We start from the raw sequence: 16,125 nt of genomic DNA on the forward strand, positions 1-16,125 counted from the left end.
ATGCTTGGAATCAGAGTGACTGTAAAGAGCCTCAATTTCCCCAGTGGTAAATAATAAAGTATTTCTGATTCTGATTTCTAATGTTGTTGCTCCTCCCTGAAGTCCCATTCACGTTTACTGCCTACTTAGTTTGCTGCTTCTTGTTAGATGTTGGTGAGAAAGCAGCTATTGGTTGTTGATAATGTTCACATTGTTGAACTCAGTATTTGCACAAGCCAGTACTCAAAATGTAAGCTATTATTACATGTTTGATTTTGACTGAAAACAATGTATTTCCCCCTCTGAGTTGTGAATTGCTGCCGCAAGTGAAGAACTTCAAGTATCTCGGGGTCTTGTTCACCAGTAAGGTTAAAATGGAGCATTAGATAGATACATTTTTTGGCACTGTGTCTGCAGTGGTGGAAGAACTGTGGCAGATTGTCGTAGTGATGAGTGAGTCAGGCCAGAAGGCAAAGCTCTCAATTTATTGGTCCATCTACGTCGCTACTCTCACCTATGGTCATAAGCTTTGGGTACTGACCAAAAGAATGAGATTGCGTAATCAGGCGACTGAAATTAGTTTCCTCTGGAGGGAGCTCAAAGTAGATCACTGGTGGTGACGGCATCTGATTAGTATGGCTCCTGGAAGCCCTCTGTTAGAGGAGCTCCAGGCACGTTCGACTGGTAGGAGGCCCCAGGGCAGATCCAGAACATACTGGAGGGATTATATATGTCATCTGGCCTGGGAACGGCACGCCTCAGGGTACCCCCGGAGAAACTGGGAAGTGTTGCTGGGGAGAGGGACATATGGAGTGCTTTGCTACGCCTGCTGCCCCCATGACCCGGCCCCGAATATGACAATCAAAATGGGTGGATGGATGGATGGCTCAGACTGATTTTAATGAGCACCTTACACCAAACAGTTGAGATGGCGGGGGCCATGCACCAATTAAGGTAAAACTCTCATTTTTACTCCAAATTACAAATTTGGCTTTGAATGGGTCCAACAAACCCCAGAAATTCATGCAGGAGTCCAGAGTTGTCTTCCTGTCTGGGTGTAATGTTTTTTTTTTCTTACCATGTGCCTGCTTCCCCTAAACCAAACCATCTGTGACTTTGTTGCCTAATCTGAACTATCCAAGCTAGCATGTGCATTTGTTGATGTCAGGCATTGGTTTCCATGTGCTGTTGTTGCCGAAACATAACCAAGTGCAGCATAATTCTACCACGTGCTTGTGTTGACGGCATGGTAGCTGCACCCCAGAACGTAAATAGCAAATGCAGAAGTATACCTACAGCGTAAGTCCACAAAGCAGCAATATGTGACAGCTGGGGATGAGAACGTGTTGAAAATGGATGAGTCGATGGATGATTTTGTCAGAACACCAAGATGAAAACTCAAACTGAGTTTTATTACCCTACACCATACAACTGAGACCATGGGGCTACGCACCAACTGGGGTTGTGTCACTTGTCCACAACAGTGGAAGAGCTTTTAAAGTAATTTGGTGTATGGCCAGCATTAAAAGGACCTGCTGAAACAAGTTGGGGAAAGTTCCTAGAATTAAATTTGTTCCTATTGTGCGGAGGAGTCACTTGCTTTTCCTAGTTTCTCTGGAAGAAGTCAGTCCCACTCACTTTCCACTGGGCCTACCCAAAATGTAATTCCTGCCTGTGCCACTGCAGAAGACTTCCGAACTTAATACCCAGTCTCTCCCACTTTACATCAGCACTGCTTTTCAAAAGTTTCAGAAGCACCATGACAATCTCTAAGTGAAAATTAAACCTGCGCTGGGAGCCTGACAGTCGGTGTCAATCAGTCGATTGAAAGGGCTGATTTAACAAAGTGTAAGACAGGGAGGAGGAGATAATGGGCTGAATAAATTGCTGGAAGGGAGCCGATCTATTTGATGGCGAGCCTGAAAGCGGAGAATTGTGCTGTTTGTGTGGAAGTTATTAGGACAGTGAGTTTAGAGATCACAGCAGAAAACAAAAAAGAACAACAGCCGCCTACAAATGCATGAAGAATGTGCCACATCTCTCCCTCTCCTTTTTTCCTCGATTTTACCTTCTCATTATGTTTCTAAGCAAAAAAAAGAAAACAAGCAGTGCGGCAGTGGCTCTCTAGCTTGTGTCAGCGCGGCCAAAGAGTCTGCAGGTTCCCCATTAACTCACCTCCAGCTCCAGAGCAGGCAGCTAATGAGTGAAATGAGTAGCTGTAGTGTTTGGTCACAGGGCAAACCATGACGCACAGCATCCTGAAAACCGCCACGTATCAGAACACACTGCCATATTCTGTGCAATCTGTTCTCATTAGTTTGTCCTCTCCGGTTTCAAGGGCTCACCAGTGTGTGCTTTGGTACGAGAATTTACGGCGCGGAAGAAACATGGCCATCCGTCTCCACGCATCAACAGGTCAATGATCCCGGCTGTGACACGTATATATGGACAATCCATACAAGAAAGGAAGGGGGGTGTTTCTAAGAGGTTAGATAGCTTTTTTTTTAAAAGCCTCTCATCTACTTAAGCTGTAACTCCTTTACTCAAACACTGGCAGGCAAACCCAATTATCCATTTACAACATTTCAAGAAAGGTATGTTTTCTCTGATGAAGAGGAGCTGCACACGGGACTGCTCTACCACAAATATCAGATTTATAGCAGAGCATTTTGGGAGTCAAAAGCCGACGGGATGACAGGAGCTCATTTAACCCTTTAAAACTTGGATTGAAATCATTTTTCTTGTGCTGCTTTCTTTTCTTTGTTTAAACCTGTTTGTGTTTAAACCTTTGAACCCTACCCTTTCAAACCAAAGAGGTTTGAAAAAACAAAAACACAGGTGAAAACACAATGAGCAACTTGGTATAAAGTAATATTGCAAGAAATTAGTAGATTTTGAAAATTATTTTTCTCTAAAAAAAATTAAAGGAAAAAATGTCTGAGAAAAAAGGCATAACAAAATCTATATTTATAATTATTATGATTACATATTTAAACAGATGTTACTATAAATAATATATTAATATTATTTTAAGTTTATGCACTTTCATTCCCCTTTCTTGTACTTTTCACTAATTTCTTTTTGAGTTGGGGGTCATTTCTTCATTAGTTGCTTATTGCCTTCTTCCCATGTTTTTGAAAGAAATCAATCCCACTAGCTTAGGTTTCAAAGGGTTAATATGCAATATCTCTACATGAAGGCAAATAGCCCATAGTGCTGATGTAACAGTCACATAGTCAGGGGCGTATAATCGCCACGTGGGGACAAAAGATATATGTATAAAAACACGATTGCAGAACTACGCCAATTTACCAAATTTATATCTATGGTCTAAGACAGTCCAAAAATGTCAGTAAACACGAACCAAATCCAAAAGCCAGAGTGCTAAAATTCAAATTTATAATGTCTATACATTTTTTTAAGCTGCATGCACAACGAGAGATAAAAGATGTTCGAGATCAGTGGTTCTCAACTGGTGGGTCAAAAAGTGGGTTGCGGATCCATTCTGAAAGGGCTTCGAATAACTCATGAACATGTCAAATTTTAAAAAACAAACTTGATTTTGAAGTTCGGTAAATTTGCGACACAGAGCTTTTATTTTGGTGCCAATTCTGATTATTCTTGCAATTTGTTTCATTTCTTTTATTCTAAGGTGATGAATTGTTTACATTTTGTGAAATAAAATTAAATATGTAGTCATTTATGATGTGTGGACTTTGAATTTATGGCTAAGGAGAAATCTGGACCCCCTGGCTGGGTCAGTTGGGAACCGCTGTTCAAGATGACACTGAGAGGACTAAGAGGATTTCTCTGAGTATATGGGTCTGTTTCAGAACTGAGACCACTGTAACAAAATAAGGCTTGTTTGGGTATATATATATATATATATATATATATTAATAAATATATATTTTGTGAGTCCATAAAATCAGGCTCCCATTCATAATCTACGCTGAATCTCTGCACTTTCTACCCCAAAACATCACAAGTTTGAGGCTTCCCTCACTGCTTTCTGGCACAGAGAGAGAGTAGCTAATGTGCACAAATATTGATTGAACTTTCCTCAGTCATGGAAATAACTTATTGGCATTTTAAATTTATGTGGTGTTCTTTAAAAACGGTTCAATAACAGGATCTACCCTAGTAAAGTGGATCTTGGGGTGTCTAGTCTAAATATTGTAAAAGGAGGTACATTTTTTACTTTGAGCTCTAAAGGGTTTAACTAAGTTAACATTCTATTATTTTACATATCTCCAAAATTAAAGACAAAAAAGCAATATTTGTTGCACTTTGTGACATATTAACTTAAAAACAATTGCCTTTTACTCCTCATTTTACACATGCTGCTTTATTGCAATACCTTTTTTACTTTGCCCAAAGTTTTTTGATCAACTTACCATCATTTACTGCATCAGTTACATCTTTTGATATTCAGTGTGCTTTGATTTGAAGGGCAATAACCAGGAACTTTTAGTTCAAATATTAAATAAATCCAAACAATTTATTAAAAATGACATGAAATTAAGTAGTTTCTGCTGTATCCACAGTGGCTTTATTTTACTCTTTTTCAGCTATTGCTCAAGACAACAAATTGATCATTTTTTATCACTTTTTCACTTTAAAACATTTTTGTTACCAACATCCAAAAACAGAAAAATGGATGGGTTTTTTTCAGTCAGGGTGTCTGGGGAAAAAAAAAAAAAAAGAAAAAAGGCTTTTCAGGATTCGTGCCTGTGCCCCCCCACACTCCACCCAACCTTTAAAATCAAAATTCCACCCCTGCCCAGGGGAACAGTTTTATAACAAAATACATCAAGTGCCACAAGGACACTTCTGGAAGCACTCAGTCCCTTCAGGGACATTATAGAACCATTATAGTAATGGATAAAAAATTACCATGAGGACATAATAACAGCATTAATTGAAAACCATTAGCCCCTGTAGCCCCTTAACCTCCCCTTATAGGGAGACCATGTGGGATATGACAGAGACATGGAAGAAGTTTGTCACATGCATGAAAATAGACGCGCTTCTATTATAAAACACTTATGTGTTCAACAATAATAGCTCGAATGTTTTCCTCGTTATGCATCCAAACGCATTTGACAACTTAGACCTCAAACAGACAGTAATGTGATAACAACCCGATCCCAGTTAAGCGGACTCACCCAGTGTGTTGTGGGGCTCGTGTCCATCTGTTTCAGCTTGCTTGCACGTTCGCAGCCCTCAATATGCAGCATGCCTTTAACTTTTCCACGCAGATGGTCTGGGACATTGTAGGTACAACTGACGATGAGCTCACGCGAGTTTTTATGGCTTCTTAAAGTCTCCGTTTAAACGTTCCAAATACGAGCGCGCAGCCCAAAAACAATGATTTGGTCCATAGGAGACGCCAAAGAGGTAGACATGTTACTCCACGCCAACAAACAGTCCGTCACACTCTTCCTCTCTCCATCAGAGACGACGTGGCAGATGTTGCGGAGCAGTGTGTGTGTGTGTGTGTGTGTGTGAGGGAGTGTGTGGCTCGGAGCAGGTGAGAGACTGTCTCCAGCTCACTGGTGGTCACAGCGCTCTGACTGTTCAGGTGCGTCCGGAGCTGCGCGCTCCGCGGTGCGCTGCGCTCTGCCAAACTGCGTCTCTGGGAAACCACGACTGCTTCAGTACAATTCCACAGCGTCAGGGGGAGTGTTTGTTGTGTGTTTCTTCTCGCTGTTCAGAGGAAAGCATGGACTCTAATGATTTTTTTTTTCTTGCCTTGAGAATAAGTTGGACACTGTTATCCTCATTATATTCCAAATCTGGCTCTAAAATCGGCCTTTGAAACCAGAGCAAATAAGCCTGATTCCTTTTTAAGAACACGAGAGGAATGCAATGAATAATTTTACAGAAAAATTACCCCAAAATATCGGCAAGAAATTAGCAACAGTTTCGAGAAAATAAATTGAAAATTTGCAACAAAAAATAAATAAATACATAAAAAAGTCAAAAGCAAGGATATGACTTGAAAAAGTGCTAAAATAATTTTTAAAAAGTAACATTTCTGTCTATAACATCATTTTAAATACGTCATCATAATAATTATTTATACAATTTTCTGGATTTTTTTTCACCTTAAGTTTTATATTTTTTTTCTCATTCTTTTTTTAGGTAATTTTTCTTGTCACTTTGTATTATTTTTTTGCAGTTTGCGGGACTTTTTCTTGCCAAGTTGCTCATTGCCTTGCCCCCCAAAACAATTTGCTTGGGTTTCAGGGGTTTAAATCAGGCGTGGAGGACGTTTTTTTTTTCTATCAAGGGCCATTTCAGTTTTTATGAAGTCCTCCGAGTGCAATACTAAATTCATGAACACATATGATGCAACGATAATATGAAAGAACACAGTTATCACGGTTTCACGATTATTATAAGTAGTAAATTACACTCCTTCACAAACTCCCTCTGCACCAGGCTTCAGCTTCTTAGCTATTAATTCACTTACCACAAATCTTGTCCTCCTAACCTTGTCTCCGTCAGTCTGTGGTCTTGTGAAAGCTGATTGTTGGGCTCCCAAACTCCGACAAAGAGCGTTAACTTTATCAAAATGCATTTGTCCTTTCAAATCGTCCAGTTTAGCACGTTTCAATGCTTTTTCGTCACTGCCAGCGCCACAAACTAGGCGGTAAAAGGCAAAGTGGCTTGCCTTATTCTTCGACGAAGAAATAATACTTTGTCCATTTCTCCTGTTAAACGTGGCATTCTGCATCCACTTTCCTTTTCTTGGCACTCGCCATGACACATAACACTTGTCAATCAATCCCCGAAGTTGTCGCGCGATGGCACGTAACCTCACGTGTTGTGTTCACTGACCCTGAACCTGACTCGGACATGCAAAGCCGTCAGAATTATCTCAAAAAAGTAATTGCTGTCTACATTTTTTATCCTCTGATGAACAAATGGTCTCGGGAGACGTACACGGCCCGGAGGCCCGAGTTTCCCCACCCCGGGTTTAAAGACGTCTGAACGCAACACAAGAAAACTGATGTCAATCCAGGTTTTAAAGGGTTAACAGGCCTATTATAAAGATTTCTGCTCTGTAAAGTTAATCAGTGATGGATACTTATGTAGTTCATTTGAGACATCATTTCAACAGCTGATAGAATTTATTATTGTGCATTTTATTTGGATAAAAATACTCATTAGTATCTGGAACACTTTGCTCATATATTTGCTCTTCTGTATTCCCAGACAGAAAACGACAACTACAGAATGGGGACGTGCACAGTATGTCAGTGTAAATATTGTGTCTGAAGCATCCATCACACTGGACACAAAGTCTGTGGCGAACACACCCAGCTGATCCGGTAGGTGTGGCTTTGCAGACCAGCAGTAGGCTTCCAGCTGAAAGCCTGTCCTACAGGCTGGACCTTCTCTTTCATTTCATTCCAGTCTGTCAACACCATGTCAGCTTAGCTGAGTGTATTCAAAATGAGAGACAGCAGAGAGACAATAATTGCAGGAGTCTGATTGATGCCAAAGTAAACAGTGGTGATGGCAGCAGAAGCATCCATTTGCAGGATATCTGGTTTGCTAAATGCCTGCTAACAGCTCAGGGTGAAAGCTGCAAATGCGGTGACATAAAAAATGACTTGGGCCAGATTTTAAATGGGAACATTTTTTACTGACTAAAAATAGAATCAAGGACAGGTGGGTGTTTATAGGGGCTGTGTGATGCTTGTAAAAACAACCTGTCAACCTTATGACATTATGTTACATTTTTGCTTATCATAGCACTGAGTTTGACCTCTGATCTCCATGTAAGGAAAGAAAAAAAGGATATGTTTGCAGAAAAAAAAGAAAACTTCTAGTGACTGAGTTTATGTTGGAGAAAAAACAGTAAAATCTTCTAAAATCCATGATGAAGGAGATTATGTAGTACTCCTAATAATTAGTGAACTGACACATATATTGCATTGAGGTCTATAGGTAGCATGATTGGACACAATGATGTATGAGTCATTAGAGTAAGTCAACTAAAGCACCTGCAGCAACTGTCATGGTATGTACCTTGAGTTGTAGGAATCGGCTAACTGTCTTTCCCATTAGTTTACATTCATCATCCTTGAAAGGCATTGACTTGCTCGGGCAATTACGGGGAAATGGTAAATGCTACAACGTCACATAATAGTAACACAAGTAGAGAAGAGTCATCACAATGTCCATTACTCAGCAATATACTGAGCATAGCATTAATTCAGACAGGTCATGGTGTCACATCCCAGCTACATCAGATGATCTCAAGCAGCTCAATCAGCTGATGGACCATATGATTCCCTTCTATTCAACCAACTTGCAAATCCCATTCAGGGCGCCCTATTTAAATTGTTTTAGCCTGCCTGCTATTGCAGCTTTCCTTGCAAGCGGTTCTGCACCAAACCTCCAACCCAGCGTCTTCTTTTTATGCTGTCTCTGACTTTTCAGTGCCATTTCTGATTGTCATAGATGCTTTCTTTGTTCCATACCTATACATGTATTCATACCTCTACTTGTATGCACATGGATGGACAGGGAGATTTGCTTTCTCTGCCTCAAGCTTTCCACATATGTGCGTGGAAGGGCAAAAAGATGAGCTCTCTTCGCCTTCCATGTATGCACATGGAGTGGCAGGAAGCTGTGCTCTTTCTGCCTCAGGCCTTCCACAAAGGCATATGGAAGGGCAGAAATGTCCAACTCAGGAGCCATGCTGATGTACTGAAATGTCATACTGCAAATAGAAATAAAGTTTTCTTTAACTAAAATGGTATTGACTGAACTATCTAAAGCTTGCTGACGTTAGCCACCATAAGCTATCAGCAATATCAGACTAAGTGGGTGCGTAGCAGCAAAGACCCTGAGTATACTGATGTAAGAAAGGTTGTGTTTCAACTTTAAGTTTCAATAAAGAGGACTGTGTTCTTTCTCAATTCAAAAGTCAAAGTCTTGCTTTAAATTTCAATCACAGGGAAGCAAGAATCTGAAGTGGTCACCCAACTTTAAATGTACCGTTTAAAAATGGTGGCACTTATTCTTTTTCATTTACTTTTCTTTGACATGTCACTCCTTTTCGGGCTTTGGAGCTGCACAAAGTTTTGAGTCCGGACCTTAAAGGCATCCAGGAAAAAAGATGGAATCCTGCAAAGTAATCCTGAGTGGATAATGTCCTTGCTCGCATCAAAAATAACCCAATGAGATGACTCTGGGGAGAACAGACCATAAAGATTTGATAGAAAGAGATCCTTTAAATTTTTCTGTGAGAGTTAATTGGACTTTTTAATGGAGTGGGGAAACTCACACAGTCAGCCCTTCAGATGTCCCCTCGAGGAGTTTTGAACTCTACAAATCCATTCCTCTCTTTGTTTGGGTCTCAGACTTTAGTTGGTGTGTTTCTACAGTTAATTCAAGCTCACATCAAGGTAAGAGATCCTCCCGGATCCCTTTTGTCTTGCCGACAGACATTATTAATCTGCCATCCAGTCCCTTGCATTCATCTCTCTCACACAAGCCAGACTGCAGACTTTTCCTGTCCCAGTGTGTGCTATTGAAGGTGTTTTCAGTTCACGCCACTTGATGAAATGAAAATGGAAGTTTGTTGTTGTGTAAAGTCATATTTAATTTAACCATCTGAGTCAGGCAGCTATTTTAGGTTTTTCATCCATGACATGACAAGCGTAGATACTCATGGCGGAAAGAAAAACAAAAACATCAGCACAATGAGTTTACAGTCAGAGAGATAAGAGTTACACTGATACAGCTATTAGCTGCTCTCCACAAGCGTCTGACATTGATGAATTACCATGCTTGGAATATGCTGCATCAGCCATGTTGGTACATAATAAACTTTGACTTCATCATCTCGGGCTCCTCCCTCCTTCTGCGGGGGGATGAAGTGACTGGACCGTAAGTAACAAGCTGTTAAACCTGTAATTATGGCCACAACATGTTTCCAACCGTGTGTCCCCTCAGGCCTGAAACTCCACTGGAGTCAGAAAATATGAGGCCTCGTTTTCTGTAGAAAGCAGGACTATGAATTGTTTGCAGTTGGTAAATGATGCTTATTTCCACAATGTGCACAAAAACAACCTTTCCTTGGTCTTTTCGGATTATTGTTTTTAATGTTTTATTTCAAGACCAAAGAGGGTTTGCCAGGTAGATACCACCTGTCATGTTCCACAACCAGATGTGATATTTTAATTTTAGATGAAATATGTAAAAGCAGATGTTGATACACAGTGTTTTCATACAACTAAATGATTAGGTTGGTTTGGACAATTTTACATTTGTACTAGGATTGGCAGGTTAACATTTTTACCATTTGTCCATTATTTTTAGTTAATTTTTATAAATGTACATCACTTCTGTGATTTTTCAAGCATAAATGCAATCACCAGAAGTGAAAAGCTACAACACGGTCACATGACTTTACTGCAACAGGGCTGTCAGCATAATCTTATTGCTATTTAGCGTCAAGGGACTTATCAAGGGAATTTCAAAATTTAAATTCAAATTGCCAAAAATCATCAAAAAAATCATGTGTCTAATTTGTGAAATGCAAAAAAAAAACAAACAAAAAAAACCCAATAAAATAAAATAATTAAAAATCTTTTTTTCTCTCTGACAAATGATTCTTACTTTTGTCTAAAAAGAAAAAAAATCTGATCAAGCAAAATTTAATCTGACTTTAAGGAAATATATCTACTTTATATAATATATACATTGTATAATAAAATACCCCAGCTACAATTGAGCAACATTTAACCAGTAACAAGCTATAACAATGGTTTGCATAATATCCCAGCAGAGGTACTTTTTTTTCTTTTATTTTAAGAGTAGGACCACCTGCACAGCTTTTAAGAATCTTATGAAATAACAGGAATCTAAGTTTGTGCATACATTTCATTTATTGTCAACAAGAGCTGCTGCTTGACATAAGAAATGTTTGGCTTTACTACATAACATACACAGCAAAAAACATCTTGCTACAGAAGACTGCATGTCTCACAAATAATAAGATAAAAAGTGACAAAAAAAAGTTTAACATGACCCATGAACGAACAATTTGAAAAATGATATATACAGACAGAAGATAGCAGAGCTCATAGTAGTTTCTGAGGACATTTTTTGATCTAAATACCAAGTAATGGTTTTAAGAAATTAGGCTGTTTTCTGAAACACACTGAAGAGTCACAGTAATGCAATGCAATGTGGTTCAGTGCTGGAGGCATCATCACTATATGAAAAACCTCCAGTAAACAATTCAAACAGGATCAAAATAATTATTTATCTTTCATATGTTTTATATTCACATATTTCTCAGAGATAAGGTCTCATGGGGGACATCAGAAGTGGAGCCACTTTGCCTCTCTGTTGTTTATTGTTGTTTAGAATGTTAATGCTTCCCTCACAGGTCTTTCTTTGAAAAGGTTTTCATATGGCTCTGCTGGTAATATCGATCCATTTTCTCTACACAGTATGTTGTTTTTTTCAAGGGCATCACAGCTGGACCTGAGTGAACATGTGTAGCCACTTCCCACAATGTAAATTATGAATCAGCTAAAACCAGGTTTGGCCTCATGGTTATGACCTGCTGTCGTAATGAGGTGATCACCTCATGGAAGATCTCGTCATAATCCGAGGCCAGAGGAGAGGGCTTCAGTCGGAGCTACCTATCAGTCCGCTGGGGTTCAGCTCACAGCTTGTTGATATCAAACAGTGGAGAGACCTTCTGGTGCGAGAAAAAGAATGAGCTCAAAGTCTGAAGAAGGTTGTGTTGTTGTATATGGTCGGTTTAGTTAATGTCTAAGTTCACAGATAAAGCAGATCTGGTTTTAAGGTGCCCAGCAGGCAAGTTTGGTTTACTCAGACAGAGCTAATTCAGTCCTTTAATTCAGTGTGCTTGCGTTTAATTGGTTCAACTGAGTTAAAACTCTGATGGATAACTCAAGAGGCACAACAAGATGTCTGTCCTCTGATGTAGGAATTTTAGTTCTTCCAGAACTGCTGAGCTGTTTGTAAGAAGTGAGAAACTAATAGAGGAAGTGACCCCAGAACTTATTTGGGTATATACCCATCTGATTGTGTTCTGTCTGACTAGGAGCGAGGCAAATACTGTGTGTGTGTGTGTGTGTGTGTCTTTCTTCCAAACATCAAAGGTGGATCACCACAAAGACATCGATCATGCTATTCCAACTTGGCTGGATGATCAAGGTTGTTTCAATTTTGTTCAGTCAGGTTCTTGGTGAAATCTGGCTTTTGCTGACTTACTTTTTTACTCCAGTTTTTCAGTTAGTTATGTAAACGTGAACACAGTTCTTCAAATGTCTTTCCTAATGTCCCCAAAGACATTTCTTCAAATGCAGATATGTTATGCTACATATACAGATGTGTAAAATGATGATTTTCTTAAAATTCAATTGCCATGTTGTAAAAGTCATGTTTTAGGATACATTTGATCCTTTCTTTTAAGGTCCAGTGTGTTGGATTCAGTGATACCTAGAGGTCAAAATGACATAGTGAGGTTTAGAAAAAAAAAATCTTTGTTTGGCTCTACGAGAAGTGAACAGTAGGTGAACGTGAAAGTCTTGGGTTTGTTGGACCCAGCCACCATCCCTCATGTCCACTCTGTGGGAGCTTTCCACCTCCTTTTTTTATGTGGTTACCAGCTGTATTTCAACCTGAAGCCGTCCATCTGGGTATCATACTGCCCTGACAGGTGCCATCTGGCCATGTTATAAACTGGCCCTGCGCAGGTGGCTTTTGGTGTTGGTGTCCAGTGACACCAAATCACTGACAATGCAGTGGTATTTGACAACTTCAGAATAAGAGCTGGCTGGCCAAGTAAGTTTAGAACTACAGTGGTTGACAAAGCTACTGCAGTGACAACATAGCACACTCTATGGAAGAGGAGCCACTCCATGTGTAGATATACACAGCTCATTCTGCAGGAACTGGGCCATTCTTTACACTGTTAAAGCATAGTTATGAACATAGTTATGAGTATTATATTCCATGTCTACCAATAGATGCCCCTAAATCCTTCACACTGGCCCTTCACTCTTTGTTGAGTCCTTTTCTGAACATACATCGCCACATAGCTCTAAATTTTAAACTTTGTAACAAACTTGACCCACTTAGGCTCATTGAACAATTCATTACTCTAACAGGTGATGAAAATCACAGCCCATGTCCAACAATATTCAATTTTGCAGATTTCTTGTACTCATTTTCACCGACTCACACACCAGTGAACACATTTGAATGGTACAATACAGCACAGCAGAGAAGCACAGCTCTAAACACAAATAGACATGCGGATAATTTGTCAAACATAATGGAACAGAGCTATTCCAATACTCTTTCATTCTGAAGACCATGGCAAGAAAAGTAGTCACTGTGGCAATGGCTAATGGGTGAAGCGTAACAGCCTGGTCTCACTCCTGGGCCGTCAAAATATTCCTCTTGACACCATTCAGCTTCTGTATGAGACACACTGAGCTTTCAACCAACTGCAATGCAAACCCAACTGCATCATTATTAGACATTCAGAACATCAGACCTAGTATGAAGAGTGTGAAAGTCTGCTGAGTGTGGGTGGAAGGGGGAGATGATGGATCTAACAAGCACAGGACTTTAATCCAGGAGACAGGTGTCAACTACTGTACGCCCTTATTTTGAAAGTCCCTTTTTCTGTTTGATCTGTTGGGACCTTTATTTTGAAGCATTCTCAGCAGAAACAGGTTTTTATGGCACAAACGTTTGAGGAAAATGGAGGTAAACACGTCAATGGTTCTTCTCGAGTTTCAAACAGTTTCTTGTTAGATGAAGCACCTAGCTACAATGGGAACAAGGTATGCTGTGGTTTAATATGTTGTCTTTGGTTTTGGGTGTGTGTTTTTGATTGACATTTTGGTAAATAAGTCAAAGTTAAAGTGCACTGCAGTCGCAGCGTTTGTGCTAAAATAGCTGCTCACGTAATGGACACTGATAACGTGAACATCACTGATACTGATATGCTTACCTTACTTGCCTATTTATATGGTCTATGGTTTCACTTATTTAAGAGCTTATTTTATATATTTGTGTTTGTTTCAGCTCATACGATGTGATCTGGAAGGTTTGTTTTGGATATGATGGAAAAGAAAACAGTCAAAGAAAAAAAAACTTATAAAACCATCAGTACACTATACTGTCATCAGGACTGAGGTTCTCTACATCCTGTAAGAAACTAAAAGTCAGTGATTTTTTTTTGGTTAGGGTTAGCTAACAAATAAGTGATTCCTAACCCTACCCAAGTATGTCTGTTGTATGAACCTATTTGACAACCTCTTCTTAGTCACAACTTGGGTGATTTCTTGTTGACACCTTCTGTTTCAAGATACAATGAAAAAGGCTGCCCCTCATCATTATAGAGACGCCGGGGGCGTTCAGCAGAAAAAAAGCTTTAAAATAAATGCTTTTACAGAGTGAGGAGAAAAGCCAAATGTCACCTCTGAATGGCATTTATTCCCACTTCAGCAGCCTTGCAGCCATTTACCTTTCTCAGTGCACTTTCCTTTAAGTGAAAAGATCTGAAAAGGTCTAGGGCTCCAACTTGCAGCAATCATTATGAGATAATGAGTCATAATGGTCAAATCAATTTAGAGAAAAGGCACTTTGGAGTTGAATAAATTGCATAAATGCATTTCAGTGTGAGTACCCCCCCCCCCCTTTTTTTATATAGACTGTTTCTTAAATGTCATTTGACTTTGAACTGGGGGAGGGGCCCAGGAAGTATCAATCCAGCACAGCCCTTGTAAGGCAGCACAGACAGAAAGGTGTTGAACGTTGCTCCGTAGCCAAGGTTGTTCATGAGAATTAATGTGCTTCTATTCATCCATTTGCAACATTTAAAGCTGCACTAATTTATACTTTTATTGCAACAATGGATCAAATGATGTGTAATGTGAAAGAGGTCGCTCACAATGGCAAACCTGAAGAATTATCCTCCAACTGCTGTTCCTCTCAGCTCTAGTGAGCATTTGAGTGTCTTTTAGCCCATTGTTTTGGTGTACAGCACTCAGATTTACTAATGTCGGTCTCTGCTCTCATTTACCCCATTTCCAACAGCTGGGAGCCGTTATCAGCGAAAAAACATTTAAATGAGAACAGGCTGGTATACCTTTTTTTTTTAAATCCTCTAAAAATATTAACATGATGGCATCATAACTACGCAAATTAGCTCTTAACTTAATTTAGTGTCATCTAGCATGTTTTTAAGCAGGCATTAGCTGCTTTCTACTGAAAGTATTGGAGTTGGCAACAATAAGCCGCTGAACACTGTGGAGCGTTTAGCAGCTTTCATGTTACACATATTTCCCTCGAGAGTTCATGAAAACCAGAAGCTAGAAGTAATGTGTGAATGTTGGATTTAGATTCCTCGGGTGGTTACTATAAACAAATCTCCAAATGAATGCTAATGTTGCTCCATGTCAGCTGGATGTGTAACAACTTTACCAACACATTTGTCATATATACTTACAGGATAATAAAAAGGTCTAGACTCTGTTGTGTTTATAGCTCGCTGTCTTCAAGTAGCCCAAACTGGATTAATCATGCTTTAATCCTCTTGCTCCAAACAATAAAAAGATTAAAGTCTTGTTACTTTCGAGGCCATTTAAGCTTTTGAGAAGCTTTCTTCGTCAGACCTGCGGTGAAAGCACAGTTTTTTCAGACTGATTTGAAATTTAGGGGCTATTTGCTCAAAGAAATACCTTCAAGCTGTAATTTTTGAAGGGACCAGGAAAAAAAGTAGAGCCAATATATTAGGTGCCTTTATCCTGAGAGACTGTGCAAATAGCACCAATATGAATGAAAGCACTGCAGGTAGCTCTCCAGCGTTTTTAAAAATAATGAATTCATGTTATTCATGATGAGCACTGAAAAGAAAGTGACATGCAAAGAGAAGGATGTGGATTTCTGAGGAGCTGTTTGTCAAGAGAGACATTTGAGGAGGAAAGGAGCGCAGTTCGGTAATCTCAGCGTTGTAGATCGTTTCATGTGGAGATGCAAAGATGAGGGTGTTGAAGAAGGTAAATAATGTAACATATTCTGGCGAGCTTTTTTTGAGGTATCACATCCCATCAGAGGACTGGTCTG

General features: G+C 39.6%; 1 protein-coding gene across 2 annotated transcripts in view; it reads right to left on the reverse strand.

Moving 5' to 3' along the window:
• kcng2 (potassium voltage-gated channel, subfamily G, member 2) overlaps positions 1 to 6,786 on the reverse strand; it is a 56,394-nt gene extending 49,608 nt beyond the window's left edge. The window contains exons 1-2 of one of the 2 annotated variants that reach the window (XM_042505923.2): positions 6,458 to 6,786; positions 5,148 to 5,688 (exon numbers count right to left, since the gene is read on the reverse strand). The gene's annotated coding sequence lies outside the window, so the exon portion shown is untranslated. The remainder of the gene's footprint in view (positions 1 to 5,147; positions 5,689 to 6,457) is intronic. The other variant, XM_042505924.2, reaches the window with a different exon arrangement.
• Between the last annotated feature and the right edge of the window lie 9,339 nt (positions 6,787 to 16,125).

Source organism: Plectropomus leopardus, chromosome 17 (assembly GCF_026936395.1).
Source record: "Plectropomus leopardus strain MGB_pleo_1.0 chromosome 17, ASM2693639v1, whole genome shotgun sequence".
NCBI lineage: Eukaryota > Metazoa > Chordata > Actinopteri > Perciformes > Serranidae > Plectropomus > Plectropomus leopardus.